The 23,738-nt window shown below is 31.9% G+C and overlaps 1 long non-coding RNA gene across 1 annotated transcript; it reads left to right on the top strand.

The window, feature by feature from the left end:
* The first annotated feature begins 4,085 nt into the window (after positions 1 to 4,085).
* On the top strand, positions 4,086 to 5,259 carry LOC149488401 (uncharacterized). The gene is made up of 3 exons (XR_016315651.1): positions 4,086 to 4,658; positions 4,785 to 4,846; positions 4,921 to 5,259. It is a non-coding gene; the product is annotated as an uncharacterized LOC149488401 (long non-coding RNA).
* The last annotated feature ends 18,479 nt before the right edge of the window (positions 5,260 to 23,738 follow it).

Here is a 23,738-nt window from a genome sequence, read left to right as displayed (position 1 = left end):
TTTATATGGAATGTTACTTCATGAGTCATTCATTACTCCGGTATTGATAAAACAGCACGCAACTAATAAAAGCTATAAACGAACCTATTAACACGTTCAGTTTCATCAGGCGTTTCATTAGTGACCGATGCGGGAATAATTTCTAATATAATATTCCGTTTCGTGGTTGGCACATTCGTATCATCTCCGGTGTAAACAGACAACAATTCTGTGCCTCCAGTGAATAAGGGAATAACTCAAAAACAGCACTTTTCAGGAGAGACAAAAAACTGTATATCAATACTAAATCTTTAGTAATTCAAAATTTTAAGCTTGTATGTGTAAGATATGATGTTAGACTATATTTTTACATAGGAACTCATATTGTAACAACCCCATAAATATACTTTTTTCGTGTTTTTTTGTAGTTGTGGCCTTATGAACGAGTACTTCATGGAATAACTCAATGTATTCACATAAATTTTTTTTTACTCTTTGCAATATAACGACTTATGCCCTTATGCACTATGTTCATAATCGCACAACACGACTTATATTATTGCCAGTTTTGGTTTTATAGAAATGATGTGACTTATTATGCTTGAAATTTGTGTACTTTATGACTCAATTGAGGCATTTTAGTGGAAAAACTATGCACGTAGCTTGAAAAACGAATGAAATCAACGGGTTTTTTTTTCGTTATTAGATAATAAAAACAAAGCAACATTTAGGTATTTATGCATTTAACCCTAGAAGTCCAATCTACGTAAATTTGACGTATGAACTCTTCTATATTTACCATCGAATCGCTGCAAAATCCAGAACCAACTTATTAGCCGTCGAGACCTAGCAGTACATAGTTGGCTCATCCAGGTAAATTCCGCCATTTGGTTGTAAAGAGGATGTTGTGCGTCATTTTGACGTATAATTGGGCTTTTCGTAACTTTTAAGATTGTTTCAAATTTTTATTTTGTGATTTATTTGAATAATTTTTTTCCAAGTCACGTTTCACATGATATCTATAGTATTATACTATAGATTGTGTATAAAATGGGATCCAGACAACTTTTATACTAGGACGAAAAACCTTCAATTTTAGTAAATGACGATTATTGTCCTCCGCTGGATTTGGACTTCAAGCAAGGGGATTCCGGGTGGCTGAAGATGTTGTCCGGAGTAAAACCGAATATGTTATGGGGTTTTGTTACCCATGTATAATGAAAGTCGTAGATTGTAAAATAAACGTTTAATCGATCTTTCAATAATACAGTACTATGTTGTTAATGCTATACAATGTTTCACCAGTCACCACAATGAGCCTAGTCTGTACAGGTTAGCAGGAGACAATCATTGAGTATTGGTATTAAATACGTATCAACTGCGTATTGCGTTTTGCGTATTAACTATTGTCCTAGTGAAAATTAATCGTCGAATCAACTTAAAATTTGATCAAGTGCGTTCCGTTTCGTAAAATATAGATAATAAAAGTGGCAACGCCACAATGTCATGGTGGTATACATTGAGGATACAAGCACTATAAAGAGATAAGAGAAGACCGAAAACCATATTCCTGTATGTTCAGTTAATACAGGAAAAGTTATAGGTGGTCAGTGGCGATTTTTTACGGCATGATATAGAATTTTAACAATTTCTATATCATATAATATCAAAATAATGTAGATAAATAAAGAAAATACAATGAGCCGCAAAGATTTTATGAAAAAATTAAGCTCAGATTTGAAGGTGCCTTGGATGCAAATATACGACTTGTGGCACGCACTTTGAAGAGACTCTACGTGACAATAGCCCAATTTTTTCAAAATATGTGGTACCGGAGTATCCATAAAATGTTTACGAAAATGCAGGACCAAAGAAGTATCGATATTGCGGATTTTTTTCCTATAAAAAAGGCAAATTACCAAAGCACAGTGGCTAAAACGCTATGCGGAGAAAACAATATTCATAATTATTATTGTCAAGCCTGGTTATAAATACTTTTTTTTATGCGACTATTATAGACTATAATATTATTATTGTCTTGATTATTGTAGTTAGATAATTTAAAAAAAAAATTAAAAACGAGTTTTTTTTTTAAAAAACTTACCCAATTATTTAAGAAGAAAATATAAGTTTAACATTTTTGTTGGATTTTTTTAGATGATTCAATTATCGTTCTATATTTATATAAACAAAGAGTATAATATCATTAAATGCACTTAATGTGTTAACTGTATTTTTAATATCTATTGCAAAAAATAGTTAATTTCCATAGAAATATATTAGTATCCCAAGTTAACTGATAAATACCTTTTTTAAAAAATATAAAGATTTGTTGTTGGAGATTTATTGAAAAAAACGATTTAAAAATAATAAGGAATAGGTATGGTGTGTTGTTTCCGTGCAGTATTCAATTAATAGACCAATAGCAACACGGCATTAATGTCAAACTGTCTCATGTCGTCACTTGAACCAATGACACTAAAAGAGTTGTTCCTTTATGCTCATGTTAGAAAAATGACACAAATGCGTTTATACTAAAATAGTGTTAGGACTGATGGAACAAAATGAATTAAGTCTTTATTCAAAAAGTATAACTACACATACGTCTTTGTGTTCGTGGGTACTTTTGACTCGAGACGAATAGTTCCTTTGCGATTGCCTAAAATGATGGATAAGGTAACTTATACCGTTAATCACACCCTACTTATACCGTTTGGGTCATTCGAAAAAATGGGTTAGGACGCAGCTAGAGATATGACCTTTTGATATGTTGTGTATTTTGACGAGCTGAATCCAATGGTGCAATAAAAACCAAAGGGAATAACTCGTCTTACTCCCTTATTCACTGGAGGCACAGAATTATGCAGAGAGAACTAACAAAACGTGTAAATGGGGCAATTACCGCTGGCTATGTAGGCTGCCGTACAATTAGTGGCTTGCTAATAGCTTTCATCACCAATAGTTTCATGCTACGCGCCGTGTGGGAGCTCCATCAGATCGAGATCGTCTCTCGCTGTGATCGCATCAGATTTCGGTTGTGGAGTTCGATATTCTAATTTTTTATCGTTCGATTTTAAATTAGGTTGCGTTCAAATAGTTGCCTTGTAGTTTTTACGACTGACTTTCCGGATATTTAGGTGAGTCGACCTTTGATTTATCGTGTACTTTAACGTTTAGTGTTTTTTTTAATACGCGTGTCATAAATATTTTATTAATTTCGTTTCATTTTATTTTTATAGATACATATTATATTGGAAAAGAAACCAATCGTGTTTTAATTTTTACATTTCATTTCCTATCTTGAAATAGTTGCGTCTCGAAAAATTTCAATTTCAAAACTGCATTATCGATTCTAAATTTAACTGAACGTGTATCGAGCTGAACAACAGCTGGCTATAACGGCCGATTCGAGTTAGTTCCCCGGTTTCCGATATAACAAAGATTCATAAAAGGGTGGGTCAAGTTATCCTGGAGATGCGAAGTGGGGGTCTGAGCCATTCATTCGATAGGGCGGGGGCGGCGCTCATTGCCTACGTCCGGAGTACGCATGCGCGTCCTCTGACCCACTTGTGAGGAACGGCCCCGATCCAGCCTTGGCGAATCGTGGAACCGCCGGCCCGCGCAGACTTTGTGACGCGCTACTAATTGTTGCTTGTATTAAACCCGTTTTGTATTTTGTCTAGCAGTCTGATAGGTACAGGTACGTCTGGTAGCGTGTAGTTTTATTTTTAAATTCGTTGGCGCATCAATTGTTTCTGTTAAATTTGCAGTACATTAGCTACGTACTGTTACTGTCTTTGTTTCTGCATTCTTTATAATTTAAATTAGATTTTTAAGAAAATTCTGATTAATTTAAATCGTTCTAATTTAAAATTTGTTAATTAAAATATTCCTAAAAAACTTGCTTTACAATATCAAAATTGATATAATCTCCTTTCTTTGTATTTACTGTATCGTGAGTCACTGTGATGCAATACTTGTGGAATATCATCAGGCATATGTACGTTCATTGTTGAATATTAATTAGCATGTGCCGTCTAAAATACATTCCTTCGCCTGCTGGCGCTTCCCTTCCGGTGTCGGACGTTGAAATGCAAGATATTAAGGTGATGAATTAATTTTTCTAACATTTACGGCCCTTTTTAAACCTTCGTAATTTTTATATTATTAAAGTTGTCGTGATGAAAATTCTTGACAAGAAAGTTCAATAGTAACACAATACGTCTACCGTTTTAGAAACATGATTCCATGATATTTTCTCGATAGAAAAAAAATACAAAGTTCTCATTGTTATTTTTTTTTAATCTCTGGCATCTTCAAAATAACAAACGTAAAGTTACGACTTTTTGGATATTAACTATAAAATATACAACCTATACGTCTACCGTGTTAGAATTTTGAAATATGCGATGGTTTTGAAATAAACAAGAAATACTTGAAATTAGCGCCTGACCAGCCAATATAGCGAGAGCCGCCCTGTACCTTCCTACCCCGATCGCTGCACGAGTCATTCCCGCTACGGCCGTCACACGGGGAACTTGTGTCGCTCGCGCAATCGTAAAAAAGGGTGACAACACGATAAGACAAAATGAGACAAATGGGGACAATAAAGAAAATAAGAAGAAGAAACATAAAGGTTGGAGGAAAAAGAATGCTTACAATTGGAACAAATTAATGAAGTAAGTTGGTTTTATTTTAAATTTGATGATAATTGTATTATAGAAGATGTTTGATATGTACCCCTGTTTTAAGTACATAACGAATGTGTAAGATTTTTTCATTTATAGCATAAATAATCTTTTCAGAAATCCGGAATCCAGAAGGAAAATAAACCCACTGATTGTTCACAATGTGAACCCACTCCTTCGTAAGTACCTTTATTCAGTCAAAAATGTATGTTATCAACGCTCTACTGGTTTTATCGCATGATTCCATTTTTAGCAAAAAGCAACAAAGTGCAAAGAAATAAAAAATCATGGTGAACTTAGTGGAAGTATGGTGGACGTAATATGGAATTATGGAACAGGAGCTCGTTGGAGTAGTATTATATTTTAAAAAAATACGAAAAAATTTCAAGAATTTCTTAGTAGGTGGTAGATAAGTATGTTGTATAAAGAATTTGATGTTGATATTTATTTCATTTATACTTACTACACCTGTGCGGGAAATTGCTTAGTACTAAAACAGGTTTATATTCATATTTACATAGTAATGTGAGTTTTCATTTCGAAAAATTTTGTGTAAGTATATTAAATTGAGTTCCTGGGTGATCTGGAAACACAATTGGGCCCGAAGGATGGCGCTGCAGTCACTCCTCCTAATCACATGAACCGATTTGGATGAATATTTGTGTGCACATTTCATTGTTGTGGGATGATTGGTTGATTCGTTTTCACATTAGCTAATATTATGTATTTTTGTTGTTAGAAAGTAAACTTAATTTAATGTTTATAATACATTACTATTGGTATAAATAAGCCAGTGTTCGTCTCACATTGCTGTACCTGCCTACCTATCCTACCAGGGCCTAACTTTGTTCTGGCTATTTTATTTTGATTATTTGTAATGAATAATTACAATTATAATAGAGTGCAAAAAATAAATACATGCGTCAATATATTTTGTGTTTTTTTTAAACAATTTTTTTATTTAAAAAAATATCATTCCGACCGCGACTTTGCCCGCGTGGAATTAGGTTATATCGTGAATCCTGTTTTATCCCACAGAAGTGTTCAGTTCGGATAAAAAGTATCCTATGTGTAAATCCAGGCAATTAGCTATATTTTATCAAAATTGGTAATGTAGTCTTGACGTGATTAAGTAACAACTAACAAAAAAATATACAAATTAACATCCAAAGTTTCGCATCAGTTTTACTGTATTAGCGATATCTTCCACTCTTGACTTTGACTGAGAAGAATTAGGGTTTATAACTTCTTTCAGAAATAGTACCTTTCATTTCTGGGCATGATGTAATATCTACGTCAGCATCAAATTCTATCTAAATCAATTCAGTAGTCCGCGTAATTAGGTACCATTTCATTTTTTCAGAATAACAATATTTTTTGTTATTTTAAAGATTATTTATAACCTTTATTATTTTGTAATAAAGTAAACATTACAAAATAATAATAATTAATAATTATTAATAATGTCTAAGTAGTTGTTAAAAAGAAGATAATTTTGTGTTTATAAGCAAGAAAATAAAACCAATAAATCAACAATTAAATATATGTATAACAATATTATAACTGTATGACGACTCTATACATGTTTGTCCCGAGTCGGCCAGCGGCAGCGCGGCGAGTATGCAAGAATGACTTCGCGCACACCCGCGTTCGCGATAGCGAGCTATTAGACTCCGCCCGCCAAGCAGTGGATTTTTTTTTTGTGTATCGTCTTAATGCAAATTTTAGTCACGTTTTACAAAATAGGTATTTATTCACTCGGTGTTGTCGAATTGCTTACACGATGTCGTAACTATAACCTATTGGGATTTTTTGTACTCCTCATATTGATTGATGACGACAGAAAGCGGCTACTATGTAACGTTTATTGTATATTAACGCTAACATCGACAAAATTGTTCCACTGTTTGACATCACCACTTTTAATTATGATGGATAGGTGTTATGACGTGTTATATTAGCACATGATGAATCATTCGTGAAATAGATCAGCGTTATAAATTCATTTTTTATAGTTTTCAGATGTGATTTCGTCGCCGGGTGGGGCACGCATCAAGGCGCTCTGGGTTGGTAATGTAATTTAACTACCTAAATTTAGAATAATTGGTTCAAAAAATTATAATTAATTTAAGTTCAATCAAGTATTATGCTATTTATTTATTTCCTTTTTGTATGAAACGGTCCTAATATTTTTATTATTGTAATTTCATTTCATTATAAATTTATTCTATCAAAATGTTACTAAAGTCTCAAGTTGATATAAATTTTTAATTGTGCGTATTCTCGATATTCCCCATTTTTCTCTCTATATCATGCTATATAATATTATACATTATTTTTTCTTGTGTATACCTATTAACATTCTAATTTGTTGAAATCGAGACGTTGAATATTATAATATTTTAAACTCTATGTAGAGTATATAACTCTTTATTATCATACATAATAGTACTTATTGATAATATAACACTTATGTAACTGTTGCATATATTTGTATATTATTTATAACACAAATGTTTACATTACATACCCCTGTAGCTTATATTATCTAGATATTCGAAGATTCAGAAGATCAAGGAAGGAAGTTGGTGCCCTACGGCATCAATATTAGTGCCCTACATCTACCCTGTAGATCCGAATTTGTTTGAAGTGAGGCGACAAATTCGGTTCTAGAGAGGTTTGTGTGGTGCATGCACTGCGTCCTTCAAGACAATGTGGGGTGACTGGAAGAAAAAAACCATGGAGTTGTGTATTGGTACTTTATTTTTAAGTACAGTTTTACATTGATATAGATGTAAGAAAAATATGTTTGTGTCTATTGTTCTTGTATGTTTCATAAAATGTATGTGTAATGTGTGAGGTAACACTCTACCTATATGAAATTTATAAAGAATTCAATCTTTATAAATGCCATCAAGGTATACACAGTTTCATTTGTATTAATGAAACTGTGTATTGTATTGAAACAACACTTAGGTATATGTGGGTGTTTCATATAGATAATGTAACATATAGTTAAGGAATACTAAGGTTGAATATTTTATCAGTCATATTTTCGAAGAATATGTACGAAGCAACAAATGAATCATTTATTTTCTTGCAAAGAAAGTACGAAAAATAACTTAACAGTTGTTGAAAGCAGTACCTATAAAACTGCATGTACCTAAGTAAAGTTTGCTCTATGAAGTGTTAAGTGTTATTGTTTGTTGTCTTGTTTTATTCACACGAAATATTCCGTTCTTCGAGCTTAAAGTATAATACGAGATACAATACAATATTAATACGAGAAAATACACTAAATCTAAAATTAAAATGATCTCATTAATACACTAATAATGTTTGGAAGACTAGCAATATACAAATCACAGATACAAATATTATAATTAACTTCAATGATAGGTACTTGAACTCGTTAAGTATTTTTTTTCTTTACTTCTTCATGTTATTATTATAGAAAATGTACTAGACATAAAAAAACATCTCCTTCTACAATTATTATATTATTATTTCTTTTTTAGATTATATATTATGTGCCCTTAAATGTGTTTACGTGGTATTTTGATTATCTATTTACGTGGTTTTTATATCAACTATGTTATAATACCTATACGAATAATAACGATACGAATTAGTGTACCTAACTGTGTATTATATTGAATTGAACGGGTAGGTATTTTTTAATAAAATATTAACAATATTAACTTACAGATATGTACCTTCTTATAAAAATGTATCATTTACCTACAAATATTTAGAGTTAATAATTGAATGTTCCTTTATATCATATTGTAAACATTGTATTACTTATAGGTTTATTTGGTAAAATTGTCCATATTCTAGCGGGTAAATTTAAGCTTCCTACAAATTATTATGTGATTGTCTGTTTCTAATACATATTATAAGTCTTCATATACATTCTTGATTTTTTTTACATAAAATAATAAAAAATACCATCACAATCTTTTTGTTTCATTTCTTTCGCATTAAACCTTCATTAGATTGCATATTAAAATATGATAAGATTTCGAACTAAACCAGCCAATAAAGCAACGATCTATCAATAATTTCCAGTCTTTTGCAAAAAGTGTTAATTTCAATGAATTTTAATTATACATTCTGCTCAAAGGTAATTTTTCCCATAATTTCACAGTTACTTTTCATACTTTTTTTAAAGATTCCATCATACTAAAAGCATCACTTTCACAAAATAATATCTGAATAATTTATGTAGTTTGAATGGAAATAGATACTACAAGGTGCAAGGTAATCCTAGCTTGCCATTTTATTTTGAATTTTAAAATTTTCTTCTAAGAAATACAATATCAACTGTGTTTTAATAAATACAGAAGTAATTAATCGTATGCAAAAGTCAATAAAAATTTTGTATCAAAACCGTAGTCCGTGTCGTATGCTTAAAAGTTAAGGCGCCTGCTTACTGTAATTTTACATAATGCTCACGTACTATATGTGATAAATACTTGGAAAATACATATAAAGAGAATATTTTAGTCTTATGTACCCTATCATAAAGGAAAATTAAGAGAAAAAGGAGTTTAATAGTAAAATATAAATTTATAGTTTAATAGTAGTTATGTGTAAGCTCTCAAAGATGGAGCCATTATGGAAATTTCTGTTGTTTCTAAGAATATATAAAAATACAAGTTAAAAGTACATAAAATATGTATTAGTAGCAATATTATTTAAAAAATCAATACGGTAACGCTTTGCTCTACATTTCATATCGAGCTACTGAACACAAGATGGCGCTGTTTCATATTCATTTTTGTGTCGTCTATATTCTATGGTCACGAGCAAACAAAAACTAAAGCTTTTCACCAAGAGATAGCGATAGTATCGACTATATGGAATTGTTTTAAAAATGTTTTGAACTGCAGCAGCTTAGGAAGCTATTTGATGTGACTAAAAAAATTATACCATAAGAAATAGGGCACAGAAGGAATAAAAAAATAAATACAGATCAATGGGTTGCAATATTATTTATTAATCTATGTTTTCCAGGTTTTGAATAGGAAAATACACCGAAAACAAAGCTTTATTTATGAAAAATTTCTATAATTGCAAATCCAATTATTTTCTAAACTTATAATTTTCATATCGGCGAAGGAGCGGGTACCAGGAATACATAAGGAGCGAAGAAGATTAATGATTAGTGCAGGCCGGTCGACAAGCGCGGCGGTGTTTGACAAGCGCAGGTGCGCTATTTTCATAATTGGCCCGACCCGCTGTACGCGCCCTTTCAGCTTCTTTCAGGAACTTTTATAGCCGTATTAAATAGTGGGGTATAGTTGGAAGACTATCGGGAATATAGCTGTAGAATAAACAAAAACAATCATTAACGAATAGGCAAATTTTATTTGAGTATCATGAATTCATGCAAGCACCATGTACCTATTTATATCCAAAATTAAATTTCTTAAAAATATACAATGTTTGTTTAAAATTATTCTGTATTCCTATAATTATAAATATTTACCTCTGTAAAGCAAGGGAAATCGGTGGTAGGCAAAACACAGTCCTATCATGCATCCAGAAAGTTGCTGAAAGGATTATCTTAAATAGGATTATATGGTCTGAAATGAGGGAAAAGTTTCGTAGGCAGGTATCTACAGTAGCATACTGTAGATACCTGCCTACGAAAGGCGGTAGGAAATATGATAAGCGGTAACATTTTTAATTATTAATTTTCAGTTCCATTATTTCCACATCCTATCCTACTCAGAATGCTTCACCCTCATTTCATTAAACCTGAAATTAAAAAGCACACTATCAGGGTAGGTATAAGTCAGTCGAAGATTTCCCAAAGATTCTATACACAAACCCTTGACTAAACTAGCATAATTAATTACCCAAAAAGATCCGTAAACGAGATCCAAGTACGTACTAACTAATGCTATTTAGAACATGTAAATCTGCCGTATCCAGGGTACCTTTCTAAGTAATGAGCACTATTAATCATACCTATAGTGGCGACCTTCTTGTTCTTACATAAGCACTCCTTGACATAAGGATCTACTGCATGTGTGCCAAAACTAACGACCTGTGCATTAAAAAAACGAAACTGGTGGTTATTCTGAACGTACTCGATATATTGGGTGGTTTATCACGTATGGCTTTTACAGGGATTATATATACGACATACATTTACAAAAAATTCTGCACGAAGTTTCTGTAATGATTTTTATGAGATAAAAATAACATGAGACACTTCTCAAAATTATGTTGGTTTTGGTATCTACCTATTTTAATTTTAATAGGTAGTCGTTTTCGAACTTAATAATATGATTAACGAGATTGAAGCCAAAAAGCTATTAATTAAAATAAAAAAGTTTTTAATGGTCCTGCATTTCATTCTCTTATGAACAATATTTTATACAATTTCGATCACATCCAATTTTATACAACAACATTCGATAATATTTCGCACTTCGCCATTTTATCGAACGCTTGCAAAAATAGTCCCCGCTCAAAAATTGTGTAACTGAGCCAACTGCATTGAAAGCAGGAAGGGCCACGTCAAAAATTACTATTATACCCCCGACACATAATTAATGAACTGCTTATTCAAATACATTTAAAACTATTATTCATACCGTTTACGTTTGAAAAGTTCCGACGATTTCTATGAAAGGGCTTCTTTAGAGAATTAATTAAAAATTTTACTAAATGCAATTTTTTAAATACCGCTTAGGAAAGGCGTAACGAATTTAAGGCGTAAATATTTTTTGTAACTCTCTATTATGTATTGGGATGAAATTCTATAAGCTAATTTAATTAATATTTTGATGTACAATAGTCTTTATCCATTATCTTTAAAATTTTTCTTACTACATTTTTTATACTGAAATCAGTAAGTAGGTATCTAACATTGTACGGTGAATAAATATAATATTTTCTAACATAATTTTAGCTGAATGTAAACTAGGTATGTAAATGTAAAGAAAATGGAATAGGTACTCTTGTTTTATTTACCTTAAAATATTAAGTTTACAATAGCTTAGAGAGGAAAGTTTTATACTGGCAGCTTTTTAATGTACCTAAATAAAAACATTATAATGTACCTAAATTAAAACATTATAGCGTATAGCTAATAAATTTATTTATACCTTATCAGAAAAATCTAATTAATAAAAATAAAGCTTATAGATACAAAAATGTTGTGTGGTTTTATGAAACCACGGTAAAAGTGAAACTTAGGCACAAAATTATCGTATTTGTACGATAATTATCGTACGGTTCGACCGTCACGCGACATGCGCTACACAGACCAAAAAGTTTGAGACGATGTAATAAAAGTTTCACTTTAATATTATTTGCAATAAAATTGAGAACACCTAGTCTACGAACAGTAGTGTTATAACATAACCAAACAGTTTTATAACCACTATTCCAGTGTTCCATACAAAACAAAAGATAATAGTTAGAGAGATATTGTTCCAAGGGGTCCGTCTTGAAACTTATAATAATGCAGTTGCCATATCGAAATCCCATTGCAACATTGCACAGCGAACTTTTAATCAAGTCCTGGAGAAACGATTTACTATGACCATAGACTTATAAAGCGACAGAGAAGACGAAAATGTTTTTATTTGGTAAGTTCTACGACGTTGGTGAAATCTTAATACTAAAAGAATTAATAGGACACTAATGTAAGAATTATGTATTTCGGTCATATAGTTATCCCTATTGTTATCGCTAGTTATGTATTATCGCTTGTCCCTACATCTACTTACGTGGATGTGCCACGTAAGTAGAACCGTAGTGGTGCTACTCTGTTAATATTAAGTTAGATGGGATAGATCTAAATAAAAGTAAGAAGAAGGTTGTTCCCTAATTGCACGTAGAAAACCATAGGTACATTATTAACTTATACAATTGTTACCGTTACGTACGTTACCTATAAACGTATGTTACAATTAATTTGTGAATTAAGAAATGAAATTTCAGATACCATTTGGCTCCAACAAGGCAAAACAAAAATCTAAGATTCATTGGCATTTATAATGTTTGCAAAATTTGAAGGATATTTTCAGTAAGACTAACATTTAACTGTTCAATGTTTACAGCCACATTCTCTTGTAATCATGAATACCTTATTAAAATGGTATTAAAAAAAATATATTTTGAAACACGTACCGCTCTAAACCTTACCGCATCTATAGCAATCGTCCGCAGTCGTCGGCCGGCGCCCACCGTGGGCAGCTCTCCATTAATCACTACATTTCGCTGCACTATACTGCTACGAGTATATCCTACGCTTCTTATAAATCGGGATATCTTGGAAACGATGGTTTAAACTTTGGCTAGGCTAGCTGTTTAATATTAAGAACTTTATGAATGTGTATCTAACGGTTAGAACCGAATGAATTAAGTGGATGATTTTAGATAACATCGGAAATTAACTAATACCTACTTCTATTTCCGATTAATTTTAAATTTAATAAAACATACAAAGTTTTCAATTAAGTAGCTACATACTTGCTACCTACAAGATGGATTTGTTATAGGAAAGACTGTTCGTTATACTGTTGATGTTGAATATACCTCGGAAGTTTTCTTACGTGAAAATTCATGAATTTACAAAATAAACATAGAGACAATGATACTATGAAATAGTGATAAAATGTATACAAATATGCAGTATACAAAATGCTCTTTAGACTCCTCGTTTGGCTAGTCTGTATACCTATGTTCCTCCTTAATAATAATTAATAAAGGTTAAATAATAAAATTTACATCAAGTATGAATTAAAATTAAATTCATATTAGAAGAATCTTCATTGGTTTTATTGTAAGAATGTATTTCAAAAGTGAATAAAGTTCTACTTTAATTATGCAATCATTACTAGATTTCAAGAATCCCCACAATCTAACACATGATGATTCAATTCTGCAGAATCGTAAGAATAAACATACAAATTACATTCTCAATTATCTACCTTTATGCAAAATGTAAAATATATAATAATTACCTGTAGTAATGAGTTCTGAAAATACATTTAATCTATTCCGTCTTTTTCCATGATTCCCTTAATATGTACCTACCTATGGCTGGCAACAAAAAAATATTAAGGTTTTTCATAAACCAAAAGTTTATTTTTAAAGTGAAACTTTTATTACATCGTCTCAAACTTTTTGGTCTGTGTAGCGCATGTCGCGTGTATCGCGGCTGCCGAGTAGGTATACCTACTCGGCAGCCGACCGACACGCGACATGCGCTACACAAAGCAGTGTTCGGAACCGTTCGAACAGTTTCACTTTTACCGTGGTTTCATAAAACCACACAACATTTTTTTTCCTTCAGTAAGCGTAACTTGTTACTTTTCATTTTCAGCTTTAATTATAGAGATGAAAACTCTATTTTAATAATACAAATATATTTTGTGATTGTGTTATAACTAATTTCAATAAAGCTCGTATGATTAACAAAATTGACTTGGTTTTGTTTATAACATATCTCTCTTATCTTTATTATTTTACCTAAAATATTTCAAACAATATCATCAAGATACGAGCACAAACAACGTATTTGTCGATAATCCGCCCCAGCGTGTCATATTGTTCGTTTTGCTGAGTCATCATTGGTTCGGAATTAACACCCAACAGTAGCTAGATCCATATCAGGTTCAATTACATTGAACGAACAATTTACAAGCCTAATTCCATAGCCTAGACTAGTGTCAGATGTTCTTTGGTACGAAATATCTATTCATTATTAATTATAATTATAACCGCTATATTTAGGTATTATATTATAATTGAATAAGTTTACTTGGGTTAATTGAATGCTTGCTTGATGTTGATCAATAATTAAATTATGTGATATACCACATATTTTTACATAAAGCATAATACCTATCATAAAAATGTGATTTTTCAGTTTTCCCGTCCCAGCCGCTTAACTTATTTATAAAATGGTTCATGCTTTATTTCTACATATTATATCTACAAACATAGATACAAGTATTTTAATATTATACTATTCAACTTCTACTCAATCAATATTATAATTGGTAAAGTTTCTAGTGGATGGAAAATAGTATGGGAAAGGGCTAACGTGTACGAATTTTCAAAACAACTCCGACTTTTTTGTAGTTCCATATTCTATGTATTAAAACTAGTCTACCATCATAAAAAAATTGCAAAACTGTTTACAAAATTGGATTAGCTCCTGAACGGTAGACATGTTTGTTCCAAAGCCATTGTCGCAGTTTTGTTAAATTTAGACAAAAGAAATTGATTTATTGCCAATACAGTTAAGGAATAACCCTTTTGCGAATTTACTACCGTTTTCAAATGATACAATTTTACTGGCTTGTAATTTATGGGGTGTACTGGTGGTCTTTGGTAGCTGTTTTGGCAAGTCATGCGCTTTTGTAGGTCAGTTATTGGAGCCCCTTTCAGATATTGTGTTTATTGGCATACAGCTGTCTGTGCTTCTCAAACTTCCAGCCCTGTAAATTCCCTGAACTGCCTGCCTTTACTTGTAGGTATATTAATACTTGATTGTTCCGTATCTGTGAAATGAGAAAAATCTAAAAATGTAATGAAATTAGAATTATAAATTTGTATATGCTATTTTCGCAGCCATGTCTGTTTTTAGTCGCACTTTGAACTCTATTTAGTTTGTTTGTAGAAGTAATTTACTAATATTAAATTAAGGGGCCCTTGTTCAAAATGTATGTTTCTAAATCATGGTTTTTGGATATAAATCATCATATTTAAAATCCTAAAAAAATATATAGCACAGATAAACGTTTGATCTAGTGACTTTTTTGGATAAAAACACAATATTAAACATTTAACTCGATCAAAAAAAAATCAGAAGTAACATCGATTTTGAAAGCATAATCAGTTTTATGAGAATTAGGGGAACGCTATGTTTATGAAAATTTTACATTTCATTTACTAATCAGGTTTTACAGGGAAATTTTTGGATAGATTTATAATTTAGCCCTTATTTTTTTCTATATAAAATATAATACGTAAAATGCGACTCGCGCGCACCACGTCAGTGCCGCCAGAGTCCAGCCGGACGTCATCGAAGGAGGACCTGTGCTAGTTTTGCTCCCGACCACGTTGTAGTCGCCGCTCGCGTATTAGAACCGAGCGGCGAGTAAAACGGCGAGCACGTCACGGTATAAATAAATCAGTAGTTTGATTTTGTTTGTTATCCTAGGATTATTGTTGTAAATATAAATTAACTTCTTATTCTATTAAACGAGCAATATTTGCATATTAATATATTTGTTTGTAAATACAGTGTGGAAATTTTCGATGGGCCCTGGGTGAAAGTACTAGAAATACTGGAGATAGCAAATTTCCTTTATTTTTAAAGAGAAATAGAACTGCATTCAAAGATTTTCAAAAATTCATTTTCTTCGACCGGGAATCGAAAGAACTATAAAATCCGTTGCGTAGTTTCAAAGATTTAAGCGTACAAAGGGACATAGAGACATAGGGACAGTGAAACCGACTTTGTTTTATACTATGTAGTGATTTAAAAAAATTACCTTGTAAAATGTTTTAAAAATTACCTTGTTGTAAAATAGTCACACTTTTTTAAGTTGGTTGAATACACTAACATACTTATTACATGCTTATATTCAATTACATATTATTTTGCCTTTTTTATTTGTTTTACTTTTAATTATTATTACCAATATTTTCAGAAGAAAATAAATTAATGTATCCAGAACGAGAGTTTAATTTTAAACTTTAAATGTATGTATAAAATAGACCAATAAACCAGAAGCGTTCTTTATGTTGAGATGATGTTGATTCTACAATAAAAATGTTAGATTCCATGATATTTTTATTTCTAAGAGCAAATATTTTTACGAGAAATTAACAATAAATTATCTTTTATATTGTTTCTATCGATTTGAATAATAAAGTAAAATTTGAAAAAGGAATGTTACCTTTCAGAAAAATTTGCTATCCCTGTATTTCAAGTACTTTCCATTCAGGGCACATCGAAAACTTCCACACTGTATATATACAAACAAATATATAAAAATGCAAATATTGCTCGTTTAATGGTATAGGATAAGTAGTAAATTTATTTATCAAATACATTCCTACGATAGCAAATAAAATCGAACTACTGATTTATTTATACTGTGGCGTATTCGCCCGCCTTCATAGGTCACCGGAGTTCATGCCGCGCCGGCTCCTGCGCAACGCGGGCGCGAGCCGTCTCGCAGTGCCTAAAATGCCTAAACTTTCAGTATAATGGGCTCTTAAGTATGAAGCGATTATAGTAACATTGGCGATTGGATAGTAGTAAAATCTAATTGTAAAACCGTAAGCTTTCAAAACTTACAGTTTTATAATTAGTTATAGGTAATGGAGGTAATATATACTTCATAGCGTTGATAGAGTTTGTTTATAGGTGTATGGATGTAATATAATATTTGAAACTATACGTCATAGTATTCTAACAATGACACACAGCGATATCGGCGCAATGACCAAAAACAGTTTGAGCACCGCTGCTTGCGAACTCCTGGCATTTTCGACAATAGCCGGCTAATGATCGTCTTAGCATTCAAATCACCCACGCACGCCTTTTGTCTCCAAAAACTCAAAGTTTTTCATTCGCAAAAGCTATTTTTCAACCAGCACGATACAAGAGACTAAATACAAAACGCACGCAAATGATTGAAGGATGTAGGTCATGAGTTGCCTCTTGAATGAGTCGTACACACCTACGTAATGAGTTTAATCAACGGCTACACATACACACGATTTTAGCCCCAATTTTTGTGAATGTACGAAAGAAGTTGCTGTGCAATGTTTAGCACAATGGATCATACTGTACAAGAACTGTAAATTTATTATGGAAAGCAATAAAACAATGATAAAAGTGCGTATATTGATTTCTTTTAATTGTACAGACGATCCATCATAACAGCATGAAAAAATACTGCTATAATATACCCAAAAGCATATTTATAGATACTTAATAGGTAACAATTTTAATACAAACCATATAATTACAGCTTAAATAAATAAATCTTGTGCATTTACAACTATATAATATTATTATTCCCATGTTCTTTTTCTTATATTTAGCTATATTTTAATATTTTACGTCTCCAAATAACATGAGATTTAACAAAACAATATATGTACATTAAGTAAATACTGTATTTATGCCATAAAATTTTGAGTAAATAAAAAGTTTATTAATCAATACATAATATAATAACATTATAACAGGCAAAACCTAGTCCATACAGCAACAGAATACCTACAATTAATCTTGAATTAGTACCAAAATAGCTAAACAAATGACAATAATGCTCACATAGGTATGTCGACTATGAAAGCAAAATACGTACAATATATATTTATACTATACAGTGTACATAGTTCAAGACATGTGACACAAAGATCTATTAATCACAAACTCAAGCCACGTCAGGTTTCGTAGAGGGATAAATATAATTAGAATTACGAAACTCTGCTTTATTTTGCCTCATTAACTTTTTATATCTTGGATACTAAATATACGTTAATTATTTATTTTTACACAATGCGCGGTTTGAGTTGTGTTTGCAGATTTGAGAATTTGTATGGTGTATTGTTTTTTGGTAACTGTCAAAAAGGTTAGATGGTATTTTCAAGGATTATATTTGTTGTTACAAAACTTTGAAAAATATACTGTTTCCCTATTTTGCCCGGCCAAGGTAAGAAGAGCTGTTACGAACAATTCCATACAAAAATCTTGAAATAAGATTTACTGTAAGATGTAGAGTTAGTGTAAAGGGAATACATATTTTGTGGTACATACTTATAATTCCTTTACTCAGGTTACAAACTTCCTAGTAGTTTGAGTTTTTTCAAACAGTAGTCATATTTCTTTTACCTTTTTCAATTATAATACTCATAGATCCTATCGCTACATCTTGTGACATATGATTACATTTACTAATGTAGAGTTTAATATAGAGTTTTTGAATTACATTGATTACCCCAAAACCTTAGCGAAACATATTATAGTACGTATTTTACCATATATTCCCACATCGTCTCTTACATTTTTATTAAAAACGCGCCCTCATCAGTTCTTTCTAAAAAACTTTAAATCGCAATATGACAATAGATTGTTGAAAATCCACCAAATAAAGCCCCTCAGAGCCACGTCAACGCAATCATTAACAACGAATGTCTAAACTGAATTGTATTGTCGGTGTGAAAATGGAAAAACTGTCGGTCCGTGTGTCGGAATGTATTGAATGGAACAATTTCACGCGTCATAAAGTATTGCCAGGGCATTCGAGAAATTTTCGAGGCGAGATGGAATAACGTCGATCGGCTGGCGTCCGTTGCGAATGTTATTAATCGATTTGTTTCTTGATATGATATCTGTGTTCTTTTTTAAAAAACACATCGTTTCCATTATTGTTAGTACCTAAGTTTTTTTATACGAGCATTGAAAGATACATTTTACAGATAAATAAACAGGGTATTGTGTGTTTATCGAAATGTCTACATCGTACATTTTATTTTTTATTTTAGTGGTGCACAGTCATACCAGGTACCTAAACTTTATAAAATAAGAAAAGCTTGTGTAATTATAGATTCCTCACACCAAAACGTAATCATAAACATATGAGTAATTAAAATTTTCTATTCTAAAATTCTTAAATTACTAAAACGCATTCTTTTTTCAACTGTAGGTATCTACAATTCACATTGATTAATACGTGAAGTCATACTTATTATTTATCATCAACAAAACTGATAAGAAACCCAATACCAATCCTAATCCTAAAGGAAAACTGCCATAACGCATCTGTAATCCAGTGTAGCTGGACCAATCAACACCCCTTCGAGGATAATGCCGCAGGGATTGGGGAAGATTTCAACATACATGAGGGACTGACAACGTTTTTTGTAATGTATTTCATTTATATATAACGTATGAAACGTTACAGTCATATAGAGGTAAGATATTGAGAATTGGGTTTTGTTGTGCTTATGAAGGCATAACGCTAATTATTATTAAACATTTGATTATAATGTGTATGCAGGAAGGTCTGATAAATAAACTTGTTCTGAAATATACCTACCTAAAAAACTACTGATAACAACATTACATGTGAATATAGAACCTTTTAATAAAGTACTTGAAAGAAAACAACCACCTACAAATTGATTGCTGGAAAAGGAATGTAATTCTAACCAAGATTAACAAAGCTATAAATTAATCGAAACAGCAAACTTAGGGCGTTTGTCCACTACAAGGAATTTTACGGTCCGGCATTCCGATTTTTTACGGTCCGGTATGGCACGCCATTAATCTATATACTAGCTTGTGCACTATACGTAATTTTACTGTCCGACATTTTACTTTTCCCTATTCCGGATGGTTTTTTGTGTCTACGAGTCGCTGTAGGTATAATTGTTTTCGAATGCCCACTTGCTTGGATTTTACTGTTTTCACTGCATATGCCAATTAAAAGCAAGCTCTTGTTTTACTTTCTTTTAGCTGGCAATGTGATTTGAGAAGTCGGTATTGTTATTTTTATATACATTGACCAAGCATTGAACTATAATTATTATCTAAGTAAGTGTTGGTAAGCTAAAGTTCAAGTGGGAATAGCTTTAGCTCCTCGTCACCGATTAAAATAAATAAGTGAAACACGCATTTTAAATCTCTGTCGGAACTTTACTTTTTTTATAACGAAGTAATATAATATTTCATCTTCTATATTTATTACTCGTTTCTTGTAAAATGCAAAAACAATCATTTATGATAGCATTATACCTACCGCCAAACTTCCTTGAACTGTACCGCACTGATCCGAGTAAAGACGGACAGGTGCACAAGCAATTCATCGGTTTTTTCATGCCATACCGGACCGTAAAAAATCGGAATGCCGGACAGTAAATTTCCTTGTAGTGCACAAGCGCCCTTAGTTTAACTCACAAACTTTTAACACTAGCCAGGTAATAATGGATGAAGCCTAACCCTCGGGTCAAGGCATTAATTAATTGTTAGATTTTCCCAGAGAGTCCATTAAGCCCTGGCTTTGAGTTGGAATGGTCATTTCCACACCCTCTGATCGAAATCCTAAATGACCACTACGAATGACCCCTTACAGGTAAGAGAATGTTTGATAGCCAGGTTGTTTCTAAACTGGTTGTGTGACCACGACTCCTGTATTATTCAGGAAGGCTTGCGTCCAGAGAGCTGTTAATTGGATTAAAGATTGTTGATAAGGGGTTTTAATCCGTGCGCATTACCAAGTGACATTTCATTACAGGAAAAGCTATTGATTTTCCACGGATGCCCCTTATAGCGCTTATCAGCTATCAAATAATTGTACATTAAATTATACCACAGTATATACTCTATTATATTACATTTGACGTAATATAACTAGCATTTCTTTTTAACTTTTGCAGCGGAAGTTCTGTGCTTGTAGCGTGTTATTTTTTAATGTCTTAATGAGAATAAATGTCTTTAATCCTAAAGTAAAAACTGCAAGTTTTACATAATATAGGTGGTAGGTTTAATTTGGTTCTAATAGTAGCAATTTATCGTTCGCTCATCTATGAATATTTTAAATGTATGTTGTTTGAAATCTAGTTACTCATATCAGGTTAAATGTAATTAGATTTTGGTTCAAAATTGTTCTCACTTAGCAAAGGTCACGCCTTTCCCCTTGGTTAATAACTAGTTTTGCATTCATAATTAAAATACTTCAAGTTGAACGGAAGCCGTGCGAAATGAATAATAAGTAGAGTATAAAGAACCGTTTACATTAAATAAAATGTAATATCTTATTAACATTCATTTCAGTACCTAGTCAAATAAATATAGTTGAGAAACAGATGTAAATCCACTGAGTGAATAAATTAGATACCCGTCAAACTAATACGTTATAATAGTTAGTACTTAGTCATCAAGACAAGTAATTCTAACTAACTATAAATTATTTATATCAGTTTCTATATTTATATATGTTGGTACCTCTAACATAACAATATATGTTATTTTGGGAGTAAATACGTGGCTACCAGGCTATATTATTCCTACAATTCTCATACACAAACACCAACACAATAAGAATTTCACCGATCACAACTTCCCTTCTATAAATCAGCTAGCATTTCTCAAAGAATCAATAAATTAAATCCCTTAAGTCGGCGTTCGTTAGAACAACAGACATTACCATAGTATAAAGCTACATCTACATGTACAAGCGCATTCGTATGTACCAATCCGTACCGCCAGACCCCGCCAGGCGCACAGCAGGAGACCCCTGGTTAAATTGAAAAACAATCTCCCACCATTTTCGCTCGCCGAACGTAATAAATCTATGTACAAAAATTCTACACGTTATTTATGAAATCTATCTGTACGAGCCCGAACTATCTGATTACAATGCCGTGCATTAATGTGAGCACATCACGAGGTTTAATTATAATTTTAGGAGAAAGCGTCGAGCCTATAATATAGACTCTGTGAATCAATTTTTGGATAAATAATTCAACATCACTAAGAACATTGCATTTGTTTTTCTCATCTTAAGTTGAAGTTGCGTTAGATATTTATAAAAGTTGACTGCCGATATTTGAATATAAATATGGATTATTATAAATATATTAAAATTGAACCCATTGATCACTAGCTGTGCCGCTCGTATACTTAACTAGCTTTCCGCCCGTGGCTTCGCCCGCTTTCTCTAAAACCTAATAAATTATATACTCAAACCTTCCTCGTGAATCACTCTATCTATTAAAAAAACGCAGCAACATTCGTTGCGTAGTTTTAAAGATTTAAGCATACCTACATATTATAGGGACAGAGAAAGTGACTTATACTATGTAGATAGTGATACTTTATTCTGTTCATTCTTACAAACTTTTGCGTTTAATATGATGAACACAGATATATTTCAGTTAATTAGAACTTATATCTACCTTTTCACAGTTAGTCAGACAACGTCTAAAAATATTTTTAAAAAACGTACCAACATTTTAAAGTATGTCCCGCAGTGTAGCTACAAACGTTGCGGGTATTGTGGCATTAATTGCATTAATCATAACCAGTGACAGCTATTACATTTTTGGTGCTCGACTTTTGGTAACATCGAGCGGACCCACAACACGACAGACAAACTTCAATTACCAACATGAAACAATACTATAATGTTTTATTTCAATTACAACAGACTTTACATTTTTATTATGATTTAAATTCTACCATTAGTTACATAATTTATGTACATTGTTCATAATTTGATGAGATTAAAGCTTCTGTGTCCTCGGTTGTCTATAATCCAAAAAAATGTAATGACAATAACACATTCTTCGTTTTTCCTACAACAATAACATCAATCAAAGTGTATTACCACTGAAAGACACTAATACAGAGGGAGCATAAAAACTTGCAATAAGAAGCAATAACTAGCACACTTATGTCGTAAATGCTCGGCCACCAGTCTTTCCACACGCTGGAGAAAAAATCAATAATGTGTTTTTTATTGAAGTAACTACGAACACATTATTACGAAGATCGATTAAGTTTTAAAAGCGTTTATCCATTACGCTGATGGCGCAGGCTATGACTTCATTACCCACCACAAGGACTGCATTATTACCGCGGTAAAACTTCGCAAGAAAATTGAAAATTATAGGTTTTTATATCATCCACTTACGACACGTAATCATCGCGTACTCATATCTTATTATGAATTCAATGGACTCATTAAAATGTATTTATAAGCGAATATTTTACTATACTTTTTGTGCAAATTGTTAATTTTGTTTGGTATTTGTGTCCCGTGATTGCTTTAGGTGAATATGACGACATCTTACTAAATTAGTTCGCTCTTACTAATCATACTTACATTTAGTTACTCTAAGGACATTTACTTCTACTTTTTTCCATTTAGCTACGTCTATTTACTTCTCAAAAAATTCAGAATAATCAATGAGAGAAACTAAAAGACAGATGCCGTGATTCTGATCTTTTGAAAAAAAAAATTGTGTAGGTATCCCCGTTTGCTCTACACCGAAAGATTAGTTACTTAT

Source organism: Colias philodice, chromosome 5 (genome assembly GCF_061535455.1).
Source record: "Colias philodice isolate Cphi_HAF_F1 chromosome 5, ilColPhil1 Martin Lab GWU primary, whole genome shotgun sequence".
Taxonomy (NCBI): Eukaryota; Metazoa; Arthropoda; class Insecta; order Lepidoptera; family Pieridae; genus Colias; species Colias philodice.
The sequence above is the reverse complement of the archived record's forward strand: the minus strand, read 5'-3'. Positions and strand labels throughout refer to the sequence as shown.